Source organism: Ambystoma mexicanum, chromosome 1p (genome assembly GCF_040938575.1).
Source record: "Ambystoma mexicanum isolate Mex_15411 chromosome 1p, UKY_AmexF1_1, whole genome shotgun sequence".
Lineage (NCBI taxonomy): Eukaryota > Metazoa > Chordata > Amphibia > Caudata > Ambystomatidae > Ambystoma > Ambystoma mexicanum.
The window spans coordinates 12,990,544-13,003,270 of record NC_090921.1 but is presented as its reverse complement, the minus strand read 5'-3'; the positions used below and the strand labels follow the sequence as shown (position 1 = coordinate 13,003,270).

The 12,727-nt window shown below is 47.9% G+C and overlaps 11 non-coding genes across 11 annotated transcripts; all 11 read right to left on the bottom strand.

Annotated features, from left to right (window-relative positions):
* Positions 1-80: 80 nt before the first annotated feature.
* On the bottom strand, positions 81-162 carry TRNAL-UAG (transfer RNA leucine (anticodon UAG)). Its single transcript has one exon. It is a non-coding gene; the product is annotated as a tRNA-Leu (tRNA).
* Positions 163-1,306: 1,144 nt separating this feature from the next.
* TRNAL-UAG (transfer RNA leucine (anticodon UAG)) lies at positions 1,307-1,388 on the bottom strand. Its single transcript has one exon. It is a non-coding gene; the product is annotated as a tRNA-Leu (tRNA).
* Positions 1,389-2,532: 1,144 nt separating this feature from the next.
* TRNAL-UAG (transfer RNA leucine (anticodon UAG)) lies at positions 2,533-2,614 on the bottom strand. Its single transcript has one exon. It is a non-coding gene; the product is annotated as a tRNA-Leu (tRNA).
* A 1,144-nt stretch (positions 2,615-3,758) lies between these two features.
* On the bottom strand, positions 3,759-3,840 carry TRNAL-UAG (transfer RNA leucine (anticodon UAG)). The gene has a single exon. It is a non-coding gene; the product is annotated as a tRNA-Leu (tRNA).
* A 1,144-nt stretch (positions 3,841-4,984) lies between these two features.
* On the bottom strand, positions 4,985-5,066 carry TRNAL-UAG (transfer RNA leucine (anticodon UAG)). The gene has a single exon. It is a non-coding gene; the product is annotated as a tRNA-Leu (tRNA).
* Positions 5,067-6,210: 1,144 nt separating this feature from the next.
* Positions 6,211-6,292, bottom strand: TRNAL-UAG (transfer RNA leucine (anticodon UAG)). The gene has a single exon. It is a non-coding gene; the product is annotated as a tRNA-Leu (tRNA).
* A 1,144-nt stretch (positions 6,293-7,436) lies between these two features.
* Positions 7,437-7,518, bottom strand: TRNAL-UAG (transfer RNA leucine (anticodon UAG)). The gene has a single exon. It is a non-coding gene; the product is annotated as a tRNA-Leu (tRNA).
* A 1,144-nt stretch (positions 7,519-8,662) lies between these two features.
* Positions 8,663-8,744, bottom strand: TRNAL-UAG (transfer RNA leucine (anticodon UAG)). The gene has a single exon. It is a non-coding gene; the product is annotated as a tRNA-Leu (tRNA).
* Positions 8,745-9,888: 1,144 nt separating this feature from the next.
* On the bottom strand, positions 9,889-9,970 carry TRNAL-UAG (transfer RNA leucine (anticodon UAG)). Its single transcript has one exon. It is a non-coding gene; the product is annotated as a tRNA-Leu (tRNA).
* A 1,144-nt stretch (positions 9,971-11,114) lies between these two features.
* TRNAL-UAG (transfer RNA leucine (anticodon UAG)) lies at positions 11,115-11,196 on the bottom strand. Its single transcript has one exon. It is a non-coding gene; the product is annotated as a tRNA-Leu (tRNA).
* Positions 11,197-12,340: 1,144 nt separating this feature from the next.
* TRNAL-UAG (transfer RNA leucine (anticodon UAG)) lies at positions 12,341-12,422 on the bottom strand. Its single transcript has one exon. It is a non-coding gene; the product is annotated as a tRNA-Leu (tRNA).
* Between the last annotated feature and the right edge of the window lie 305 nt (positions 12,423-12,727).

The window sequence follows — 12,727 nt, the reverse complement described above, 5'->3', positions numbered from 1 at the left end:
ATTCATAAACACATGCCATTCCCTGGCTCCCAATTGTCCTGTCTGTACACGTGGCATGAAGATAAAAAAGAAACAGCTATTGGCAGCGGTGGGATTCGAACCCACGCCTCCAAAGAGACTGGAGCCTAAATCCAGCGCCTTAGACCGCTCGGCCACGCTACCCTGCTGGTACTGAAACGAGAGCCTCTGAGACCTGTATTTTTTTAGGGATTGGCTGGTTTGGCCATTAATTCAAAATCAAAGCAAAGCATGAACTTGGATTGAATTCTAGCACTGGCTGTGCAAAGCCCGAACTGAACAATAAAGCACACTTGTCAGCCTGAAATTGAAATGTCACCTTTCGGGAGTGCTCTGTTCAACAGCAGTCTGGTAGCCTAGTGGTCAATGTCAGCACCTCTCCATCCAGCAGTCTTGAGTTCAATTCCCGGTGAGGGAGGTCAGATCTTTTCTAGGTTTTTTTTGGTTCTAAAAATGTTTGGGAAGCGAAGGTTCAGGAACATTGCCGGTAGGGAGAGTAAGCTCTTTAAAGGCATGCAATGAGATGTGTTTTTCTTTATTTCTGCATATTTCTGTAGCTAGCTGCATTCTTTCAGTCAACATCCCGCCCCATTTAGTGCTCACGTTTTTAAAGAAGTCCACCATTAGCCCGCAGTGTAAGCCTACCCGGGGCCTCCGCCGATGGTCCATGGTGTGTGGGATCCTTACTGGACCAACCCCAGCCGTAACGCAAATCTTAGCTTTGTCTCATTCGACCCCTAACTCGACCCAAGGAGCTACTGCAAACTCTTAGCCTAACACTAGCCCTAAATGAAAGACGCCTATTGTCCTCACATGTGGGATTTTGTTCTCGCTGCTAGTGCATACGAAACTTGGTTCCGACGTGTCCAGGAGTGGGAGAATTACCAGGGACCTTGCAATCTCGTGCCTGGGGGTTTCTAAGCTGGGCATAGGAGCTCCACTGGATGGAGCCAAGTGTCTTGAACTGAGTTTTTGTGATGCAGCAGGAAAAGGCGCTGCAAAAAGGAGCAACTACCAAGGCAAAGAGATGTGCATTCATTAGGGCATCGTGTCGGCAGATTTGTGGCCCTGCCAAGCACGTGTTTATTGACAGGATCGTGAACGCATGTCCGTTTTCAGTGAACAGTGATTTATGCTTTACCCTTTTTTGGTGAAAACGCACACGAGTCAGATGTGTGCTTTCAGTCTGGGTGTTCAGAAAAGCAAGAATTCATAAACACATGCCATTCCCTGGCTCCCAATTGTCCTGTCTGTACACGTGGCATGAAGATAAAAAAGAAACAGCTATTGGCAGCGGTGGGATTCGAACCCACGCCTCCAAAGAGACTGGAGCCTAAATCCAGCGCCTTAGACCGCTCGGCCACGCTACCCTGCTGGTACTGAAACGAGAGCCTCTGAGACCTGTATTTTTTTAGGGATTGGCTGGTTTGGCCATTAATTCAAAATCAAAGCAAAGCATGAACTTGGATTGAATTCTAGCACTGGCTGTGCAAAGCCCGAACTGAACAATAAAGCACACTTGTCAGCCTGAAATTGAAATGTCACCTTTCGGGAGTGCTCTGTTCAACAGCAGTCTGGTAGCCTAGTGGTCAATGTCAGCACCCCTCCATCCAGCAGTCTTGAGTTCAATTCCCGGTGAGGGAGGTCAGATCTTTTCTAGGTTTTTTTTGGTTCTAAAAATGTTTGGGAAGCGAAGGTTCAGGAACATTGCCGGTAGGGAGAGTAAGCTCTTTAAAGGCATGCAATGAGATGTGTTTTTCTTTATTTCTGCATATTTCTGTAGCTAGCTGCATTCTTTCAGTCAACATCCCGCCCCATTTAGTGCTCACGTTTTTAAAGAAGTCCACCATTAGCCCGCAGTGTAAGCCTACCCGGGGCCTCCGCCGATGGTCCATGGTGTGTGGGATCCTTACTGGACCAACCCCAGCCGTAACGCAAATCTTAGCTTTGTCTCATTCGACCCCTAACTCGACCCAAGGAGCTACTGCAAACTCTTAGCCTAACACTAGCCCTAAATGAAAGACGCCTATTGTCCTCACATGTGGGATTTTGTTCTCGCTGCTAGTGCATACGAAACTTGGTTCCGACGTGTCCAGGAGTGGGAGAATTACCAGGGACCTTGCAATCTCGTGCCTGGGGGTTTCTAAGCTGGGCATAGGAGCTCCACTGGATGGAGCCAAGTGTCTTGAACTGAGTTTTTGTGATGCAGCAGGAAAAGGCGCTGCAAAAAGGAGCAACTACCAAGGCAAAGAGATGTGCATTCATTAGGGCATCGTGTCGGCAGATTTGTGGCCCTGCCAAGCACGTGTTTATTGACAGGATCGTGAACGCATGTCCGTTTTCAGTGAACAGTGATTTATGCTTTACCCTTTTTTGGTGAAAACGCACACGAGTCAGATGTGTGCTTTCAGTCTGGGTGTTCAGAAAAGCAAGAATTCATAAACACATGCCATTCCCTGGCTCCCAATTGTCCTGTCTGTACACGTGGCATGAAGATAAAAAAGAAACAGCTATTGGCAGCGGTGGGATTCGAACCCACGCCTCCAAAGAGACTGGAGCCTAAATCCAGCGCCTTAGACCGCTCGGCCACGCTACCCTGCTGGTACTGAAACGAGAGCCTCTGAGACCTGTATTTTTTTAGGGATTGGCTGGTTTGGCCATTAATTCAAAATCAAAGCAAAGCATGAACTTGGATTGAATTCTAGCACTGGCTGTGCAAAGCCCGAACTGAACAATAAAGCACACTTGTCAGCCTGAAATTGAAATGTCACCTTTCGGGAGTGCTCTGTTCAACAGCAGTCTGGTAGCCTAGTGGTCAATGTCAGCACCTCTCCATCCAGCAGTCTTGAGTTCAATTCCCGGTGAGGGAGGTCAGATCTTTTCTAGGTTTTTTTTGGTTCTAAAAATGTTTGGGAAGCGAAGGTTCAGGAACATTGCCGGTAGGGAGAGTAAGCTCTTTAAAGGCATGCAATGAGATGTGTTTTTCTTTATTTCTGCATATTTCTGTAGCTAGCTGCATTCTTTCAGTCAACATCCCGCCCCATTTAGTGCTCACATTTTTAAAGAAGTCCACCATTAGCCCGCAGTGTAAGCCTACCCGGGGCCTCCGCCGATGGTCCATGGTGTGTGGGATCCTTACTGGACCAACCCCAGCCGTAACGCAAATCTTAGCTTTGTCTCATTCGACCCCTAACTCGACCCAAGGAGCTACTGCAAACTCTTAGCCTAACACTAGCCCTAAATGAAAGACGCCTATTGTCCTCACATGTGGGATTTTGTTCTCGCTGCTAGTGCATACGAAACTTGGTTCCGACGTGTCCAGGAGTGGGAGAATTACCAGGGACCTTGCAATCTCGTGCCTGGGGGTTTCTAAGCTGGGCATAGGAGCTCCACTGGATGGAGCCAAGTGTCTTGAACTGAGTTTTTGTGATGCAGCAGGAAAAGGCGCTGCAAAAAGGAGCAACTACCAAGGCAAAGAGATGTGCATTCATTAGGGCATCGTGTCGGCAGATTTGTGGCCCTGCCAAGCACGTGTTTATTGACAGGATCGTGAACGCATGTCCGTTTTCAGTGAACAGTGATTTATGCTTTACCCTTTTTTGGTGAAAACGCACACGAGTCAGATGTGTGCTTTCAGTCTGGGTGTTCAGAAAAGCAAGAATTCATAAACACATGCCATTCCCTGGCTCCCAATTGTCCTGTCTGTACACGTGGCATGAAGATAAAAAAGAAACAGCTATTGGCAGCGGTGGGATTCGAACCCACGCCTCCAAAGAGACTGGAGCCTAAATCCAGCGCCTTAGACCGCTCGGCCACGCTACCCTGCTGGTACTGAAACGAGAGCCTCTGAGACCTGTATTTTTTTAGGGATTGGCTGGTTTGGCCATTAATTCAAAATCAAAGCAAAGCATGAACTTGGATTGAATTCTAGCACTGGCTCTGCAAAGCCCGAACTGAACAATAAAGCACACTTGTCAGCCTGAAATTGAAATGTCACCTTTCGGGAGTGCTCTGTTCAACAGCAGTCTGGTAGCCTAGTGGTCAATGTCAGCACCCCTCCATCCAGCAGTCTTGAGTTCAATTCCCGGTGAGGGAGGTCAGATCTTTTCTAGGTTTTTTTTGGTTCTAAAAATGTTTGGGAAGCGAAGGTTCAGGAACATTGCCGGTAGGGAGAGTAAGCTCTTTAAAGGCATGCAATGAGATGTGTTTTTCTTTATTTCTGCATATTTCTGTAGCTAGCTGCATTCTTTCAGTCAACATCCCGCCCCATTTAGTGCTCACGTTTTTAAAGAAGTCCACCATTAGCCCGCAGTGTAAGCCTACCCGGGGCCTCCGCCGATGGTCCATGGTGTGTGGGATCCTTACTGGACCAACCCCAGCCGTAACGCAAATCTTAGCTTTGTCTCATTCGACCCCTAACTCGACCCAAGGAGCTACTGCAAACTCTTAGCCTAACACTAGCCCTAAATGAAAGACGCCTATTGTCCTCACATGTGGGATTTTGTTCTCGCTGCTAGTGCATACGAAACTTGGTTCCGACGTGTCCAGGAGTGGGAGAATTACCAGGGACCTTGCAATCTCGTGCCTGGGGGTTTCTAAGCTGGGCATAGGAGCTCCACTGGATGGAGCCAAGTGTCTTGAACTGAGTTTTTGTGATGCAGCAGGAAAAGGCTCTGCAAAAAGGAGCAACTACCAAGGCAAAGAGATGTGCATTCATTAGGGCATCGTGTCGGCAGATTTGTGGCCCTGCCCTGAACGTGTTTATTGACAGGATCGTGAACGCATGTCCGTTTTCAGTGAACAGTGATTTATGCTTTACCCTTTTTTGGTGAAAACGCACACGAGTCAGATGTGTGCTTTCAGTCTGGGTGTTCAGAAAAGCAAGAATTCATAAACACATGCCATTCCCTGGCTCCCAATTGTCCTGTCTGTACACGTGGCATGAAGATAAAAAAGAAACAGCTATTGGCAGCGGTGGGATTCGAACCCACGCCTCCAAAGAGACTGGAGCCTAAATCCAGCGCCTTAGACCGCTCGGCCACGCTACCCTGCTGGTACTGAAACGAGAGCCTCTGAGACCTGTATTTTTTTAGGGATTGGCTGGTTTGGCCATTAATTCAAAATCAAAGCAAAGCATGAACTTGGATTGAATTCTAGCACTGGCTGTGCAAAGCCCGAACTGAACAATAAAGCACACTTGTCAGCCTGAAATTGAAATGTCACCTTTCGGGAGTGCTCTGTTCAACAGCAGTCTGGTAGCCTAGTGGTCAATGTCAGCACCCCTCCATCCAGCAGTCTTGAGTTCAATTCCCGGTGAGGGAGGTCAGATCTTTTCTAGGTTTTTTTTGGTTCTAAAAATGTTTGGGAAGCGAAGGTTCAGGAACATTGCCGGTAGGGAGAGTAAGCTCTTTAAAGGCATGCAATGAGATGTGTTTTTCTTTATTTCTGCATATTTCTGTAGCTAGCTGCATTCTTTCAGTCAACATCCCGCCCCATTTAGTGCTCACGTTTTTAAAGAAGTCCACCATTAGCCCGCAGTGTAAGCCTACCCGGGGCCTCCGCCGATGGTCCATGGTGTGTGGGATCCTTACTGGACCAACCCCAGCCGTAACGCAAATCTTAGCTTTGTCTCATTCGACCCCTAACTCGACCCAAGGAGCTACTGCAAACTCTTAGCCTAACACTAGCCCTAAATGAAAGACGCCTATTGTCCTCACATGTGGGATTTTGTTCTCGCTGCTAGTGCATACGAAACTTGGTTCCGACGTGTCCAGGAGTGGGAGAATTACCAGGGACCTTGCAATCTCGTGCCTGGGGGTTTCTAAGCTGGGCATAGGAGCTCCACTGGATGGAGCCAAGTGTCTTGAACTGAGTTTTTGTGATGCAGCAGGAAAAGGCGCTGCAAAAAGGAGCAACTACCAAGGCAAAGAGATGTGCATTCATTAGGGCATCGTGTCGGCAGATTTGTGGCCCTGCCAAGCACGTGTTTATTGACAGGATCGTGAACGCATGTCCGTTTTCAGTGAACAGTGATTTATGCTTTACCCTTTTTTGGTGAAAACGCACACGAGTCAGATGTGTGCTTTCAGTCTGGGTGTTCAGAAAAGCAAGAATTCATAAACACATGCCATTCCCTGGCTCCCAATTGTCCTGTCTGTACACGTGGCATGAAGATAAAAAAGAAACAGCTATTGGCAGCGGTGGGATTCGAACCCACGCCTCCAAAGAGACTGGAGCCTAAATCCAGCGCCTTAGACCGCTCGGCCACGCTACCCTGCTGGTACTGAAACGAGAGCCTCTGAGACCTGTATTTTTTTAGGGATTGGCTGGTTTGGCCATTAATTCAAAATCAAAGCAAAGCATGAACTTGGATTGAATTCTAGCACTGGCTGTGCAAAGCCCGAACTGAACAATAAAGCACACTTGTCAGCCTGAAATTGAAATGTCACCTTTCGGGAGTGCTCTGTTCAACAGCAGTCTGGTAGCCTAGTGGTCAATGTCAGCACCCCTCCATCCAGCAGTCTTGAGTTCAATTCCCGGTGAGGGAGGTCAGATCTTTTCTAGGTTTTTTTTGGTTCTAAAAATGTTTGGGAAGCGAAGGTTCAGGAACATTGCCGGTAGGGAGAGTAAGCTCTTTAAAGGCATGCAATGAGATGTGTTTTTCTTTATTTCTGCATATTTCTGTAGCTAGCTGCATTCTTTCAGTCAACATCCCGCCCCATTTAGTGCTCACGTTTTTAAAGAAGTCCACCATTAGCCCGCAGTGTAAGCCTACCCGGGGCCTCCGCCGATGGTCCATGGTGTGTGGGATCCTTACTGGACCAACCCCAGCCGTAACGCAAATCTTAGCTTTGTCTCATTCGACCCCTAACTCGACCCAAGGAGCTACTGCAAACTCTTAGCCTAACACTAGCCCTAAATGAAAGACGCCTATTGTCCTCACATGTGGGATTTTGTTCTCGCTGCTAGTGCATACGAAACTTGGTTCCGACGTGTCCAGGAGTGGGAGAATTACCAGGGACCTTGCAATCTCGTGCCTGGGGGTTTCTAAGCTGGGCATAGGAGCTCCACTGGATGGAGCCAAGTGTCTTGAACTGAGTTTTTGTGATGCAGCAGGAAAAGGCGCTGCAAAAAGGAGCAACTACCAAGGCAAAGAGATGTGCATTCATTAGGGCATCGTGTCGGCAGATTTGTGGCCCTGCCAAGCACGTGTTTATTGACAGGATCGTGAACGCATGTCCGTTTTCAGTGAACAGTGATTTATGCTTTACCCTTTTTTGGTGAAAACGCACACGAGTCAGATGTGTGCTTTCAGTCTGGGTGTTCAGAAAAGCAAGAATTCATAAACACATGCCATTCCCTGGCTCCCAATTGTCCTGTCTGTACACGTGGCATGAAGATAAAAAAGAAACAGCTATTGGCAGCGGTGGGATTCGAACCCACGCCTCCAAAGAGACTGGAGCCTAAATCCAGCGCCTTAGACCGCTCGGCCACGCTACCCTGCTGGTACTGAAACGAGAGCCTCTGAGACCTGTATTTTTTTAGGGATTGGCTGGTTTGGCCATTAATTCAAAATCAAAGCAAAGCATGAACTTGGATTGAATTCTAGCACTGGCTGTGCAAAGCCCGAACTGAACAATAAAGCACACTTGTCAGCCTGAAATTGAAATGTCACCTTTCGGGAGTGCTCTGTTCAACAGCAGTCTGGTAGCCTAGTGGTCAATGTCAGCACCCCTCCATCCAGCAGTCCTGAGTTCAATTCCCGGTGAGGGAGGTCAGATCTTTTCTAGGTTTTTTTTGGTTCTAAAAATGTTTGGGAAGCGAAGGTTCAGGAACATTGCCGGTAGGGAGAGTAAGCTCTTTAAAGGCATGCAATGAGATGTGTTTTTCTTTATTTCTGCATATTTCTGTAGCTAGCTGCATTCTTTCAGTCAACATCCCGCCCCATTTAGTGCTCACGTTTTTAAAGAAGTCCACCATTAGCCCGCAGTGTAAGCCTACCCGGGGCCTCCGCCGATGGTCCATGGTGTGTGGGATCCTTACTGGACCAACCCCAGCCGTAACGCAAATCTTAGCTTTGTCTCATTCGACCCCTAACTCGACCCAAGGAGCTACTGCAAACTCTTAGCCTAACACTAGCCCTAAATGAAAGACGCCTATTGTCCTCACATGTGGGATTTTGTTCTCGCTGCTAGTGCATACGAAACTTGGTTCCGACGTGTCCAGGAGTGGGAGAATTACCAGGGACCTTGCAATCTCGTGCCTGGGGGTTTCTAAGCTGGGCATAGGAGCTCCACTGGATGGAGCCAAGTGTCTTGAACTGAGTTTTTGTGATGCAGCAGGAAAAGGCGCTGCAAAAAGGAGCAACTACCAAGGCAAAGAGATGTGCATTCATTAGGGCATCGTGTCGGCAGATTTGTGGCCCTGCCAAGCACGTGTTTATTGACAGGATCGTGAACGCATGTCCGTTTTCAGTGAACAGTGATTTATGCTTTACCCTTTTTTGGTGAAAACGCACACGAGTCAGATGTGTGCTTTCAGTCTGGGTGTTCAGAAAAGCAAGAATTCATAAACACATGCCATTCCCTGGCTCCCAATTGTCCTGTCTGTACACGTGGCATGAAGATAAAAAAGAAACAGCTATTGGCAGCGGTGGGATTCGAACCCACGCCTCCAAAGAGACTGGAGCCTAAATCCAGCGCCTTAGACCGCTCGGCCACGCTACCCTGCTGGTACTGAAACGAGAGCCTCTGAGACCTGTATTTTTTTAGGGATTGGCTGGTTTGGCCATTAATTCAAAATCAAAGCAAAGCATGAACTTGGATTGAATTCTAGCACTGGCTGTGCAAAGCCCGAACTGAACAATAAAGCACACTTGTCAGCCTGAAATTGAAATGTCACCTTTCGGGAGTGCTCTGTTCAACAGCAGTCTGGTAGCCTAGTGGTCAATGTCAGCACCTCTCCATCCAGCAGTCTTGAGTTCAATTCCCGGTGAGGGAGGTCAGATCTTTTCTAGGTTTTTTTTGGTTCTAAAAATGTTTGGGAAGCGAAGGTTCAGGAACATTGCCGGTAGGGAGAGTAAGCTCTTTAAAGGCATGCAATGAGATGTGTTTTTCTTTATTTCTGCATATTTCTGTAGCTAGCTGCATTCTTTCAGTCAACATCCCGCCCCATTTAGTGCTCACGTTTTTAAAGAAGTCCACCATTAGCCCGCAGTGTAAGCCTACCCGGGGCCTCCGCCGATGGTCCATGGTGTGTGGGATCCTTACTGGACCAACCCCAGCCGTAACGCAAATCTTAGCTTTGTCTCATTCGACCCCTAACTCGACCCAAGGAGCTACTGCAAACTCTTAGCCTAACACTAGCCCTAAATGAAAGACGCCTATTGTCCTCACATGTGGGATTTTGTTCTCGCTGCTAGTGCATACGAAACTTGGTTCCGACGTGTCCAGGAGTGGGAGAATTACCAGGGACCTTGCAATCTCGTGCCTGGGGGTTTCTAAGCTGGGCATAGGAGCTCCACTGGATGGAGCCAAGTGTCTTGAACTGAGTTTTTGTGATGCAGCAGGAAAAGGCGCTGCAAAAAGGAGCAACTACCAAGGCAAAGAGATGTGCATTCATTAGGGCATCGTGTCGGCAGATTTGTGGCCCTGCCAAGCACGTGTTTATTGACAGGATCGTGAACGCATGTCCGTTTTCAGTGAACAGTGATTTATGCTTTACCCTTTTTTGGTGAAAACGCACACGAGTCAGATGTGTGCTTTCAGTCTGGGTGTTCAGAAAAGCAAGAATTCATAAACACATGCCATTCCCTGGCTCCCAATTGTCCTGTCTGTACACGTGGCATGAAGATAAAAAAGAAACAGCTATTGGCAGCGGTGGGATTCGAACCCACGCCTCCAAAGAGACTGGAGCCTAAATCCAGCGCCTTAGACCGCTCGGCCACGCTACCCTGCTGGTACTGAAACGAGAGCCTCTGAGACCTGTATTTTTTTAGGGATTGGCTGGTTTGGCCATTAATTCAAAATCAAAGCAAAGCATGAACTTGGATTGAATTCTAGCACTGGCTCTGCAAAGCCCGAACTGAACAATAAAGCACACTTGTCAGCCTGAAATTGAAATGTCACCTTTCGGGAGTGCTCTGTTCAACAGCAGTCTGGTAGCCTAGTGGTCAATGTCAGCACCCCTCCATCCAGCAGTCTTGAGTTCAATTCCCGGTGAGGGAGGTCAGATCTTTTCTAGGTTTTTTTTGGTTCTAAAAATGTTTGGGAAGCGAAGGTTCAGGAACATTGCCGGTAGGGAGAGTAAGCTCTTTAAAGGCATGCAATGAGATGTGTTTTTCTTTATTTCTGCATATTTCTGTAGCTAGCTGCATTCTTTCAGTCAACATCCCGCCCCATTTAGTGCTCACGTTTTTAAAGAAGTCCACCATTAGCCCGCAGTGTAAGCCTACCCGGGGCCTCCGCCGATGGTCCATGGTGTGTGGGATCCTTACTGGACCAACCCCAGCCGTAACGCAAATCTTAGCTTTGTCTCATTCGACCCCTAACTCGACCCAAGGAGCTACTGCAAACTCTTAGCCTAACACTAGCCCTAAATGAAAGACGCCTATTGTCCTCACATGTGGGATTTTGTTCTCGCTGCTAGTGCATACGAAACTTGGTTCCGACGTGTCCAGGAGTGGGAGAATTACCAGGGACCTTGCAATCTCGTGCCTGGGGGTTTCTAAGCTGGGCATAGGAGCTCCACTGGATGGAGCCAAGTGTCTTGAACTGAGTTTTTGTGATGCAGCAGGAAAAGGCTCTGCAAAAAGGAGCAACTACCAAGGCAAAGAGATGTGCATTCATTAGGGCATCGTGTCGGCAGATTTGTGGCCCTGCCCTGAACGTGTTTATTGACAGGATCGTGAACGCATGTCCGTTTTCAGTGAACAGTGATTTATGCTTTACCCTTTTTTGGTGAAAACGCACACGAGTCAGATGTGTGCTTTCAGTCTGGGTGTTCAGAAAAGCAAGAATTCATAAACACATGCCATTCCCTGGCTCCCAATTGTCCTGTCTGTACACGTGGCATGAAGATAAAAAAGAAACAGCTATTGGCAGCGGTGGGATTCGAACCCACGCCTCCAAAGAGACTGGAGCCTAAATCCAGCGCCTTAGACCGCTCGGCCACGCTACCCTGCTGGTACTGAAACGAGAGCCTCTGAGACCTGTATTTTTTTAGGGATTGGCTGGTTTGGCCATTAATTCAAAATCAAAGCAAAGCATGAACTTGGATTGAATTCTAGCACTGGCTGTGCAAAGCCCGAACTGAACAATAAAGCACACTTGTCAGCCTGAAATTGAAATGTCACCTTTCGGGAGTGCTCTGTTCGACAGCAGTCTGGTAGCCTAGTGGTCAATGTCAGCACCCCTCCATCCAGCAGTCCTGAGTTCAATTCCCGGTGAGGGAGGTCAGATCTTTTCTAGGTTTTTTTTGGTTCTAAAAATGTTTGGGAAGCGAAGGTTCAGGAACATTGCCGGTAGGGAGAGTAAGCTCTTTAAAGGCATGCAATGAGATGTGTTTTTCTTTATTTCTGCATATTTCTGTAGCTAGCTGCATTCTTTCAGTCAACATCCCGCCCCATTTAGTGCTCACGTTTTTAAAGAAGTCCACCATTAGCCCGCAGTGTAAGCCTACCCGGGGCCTCCGCCGATGGTCCATGGTGTGTGGGATCCTTACTGGACCAACCCCAGCCGTAACGCAAATCTTAGCTTTGTCTCATTCGACCCCTAACTCGACCCAAGGAGCTACTGCAAACTCTTAGCCTAACACTAGCCCTAAATGAAAGACGCCTATTGTCCTCACATGTGGGATTTTGTTCTCGCTGCTAGTGCATACGAAACTTGGTTCCGACGTGTCCAGGAGTGGGAGAATTACCAGGGACCTTGCAATCTCGTGCCTGGGGGTTTCTAAGCTGGGCATAGGAGCTCCACTGGATGGAGCCAAGTGTCTTGAACTGAGTTTTTGTGATGCAGCAGGAAAAGGCGCTGCAAAAAGGAGCAACTACCAAGGCAAAGAGATGTGCATTCATTAGGGCATCGTGTCGGCAGATTTGTGGCCCTGCCAAGCACGTGTTTATTGACAGGATCGTGAACGCATGTCCGTTTTCAGTGAACAGTGATTTATGCTTTACCCTTTTTTGGTGAAAACGCACACGAGTCAGATGTGTGCTTTCAGTCTGGGTGTTCAGAAAAGCAAGAATTCATAAACACATGCCATTCCCTGGCTCCCAATTGTCCTGTCTGTACACGTGGCATGAAGATAAAAAAGAAACAGCTATTGGCAGCGGTGGGATTCGAACCCACGCCTCCAAAGAGACTGGAGCCTAAATCCAGCGCCTTAGACCGCTCGGCCACGCTACCCTGCTGGTACTGAAACGAGAGCCTCTGAGACCTGTATTTTTTTAGGGATTGGCTGGTTTGGCCATTAATTCAAAATCAAAGCAAAGCATGAACTTGGATTGAATTCTAGCACTGGCTGTGCAAAGCCCGAACTGAACAATAAAGCACACTTGTCAGCCTGAAATTGAAATGTCACCTTTCGGGAGTGCTCTGTTCAACAGCAGTCTGGTAGCCTAGTGGTCAATGTCAGCACCCCTCCATCCAGCAGTCTTGAGTTCAATTCCCGGTGAGGGAGGTCAGATCTTTTCTAGGTTTTTTTTGGTTCT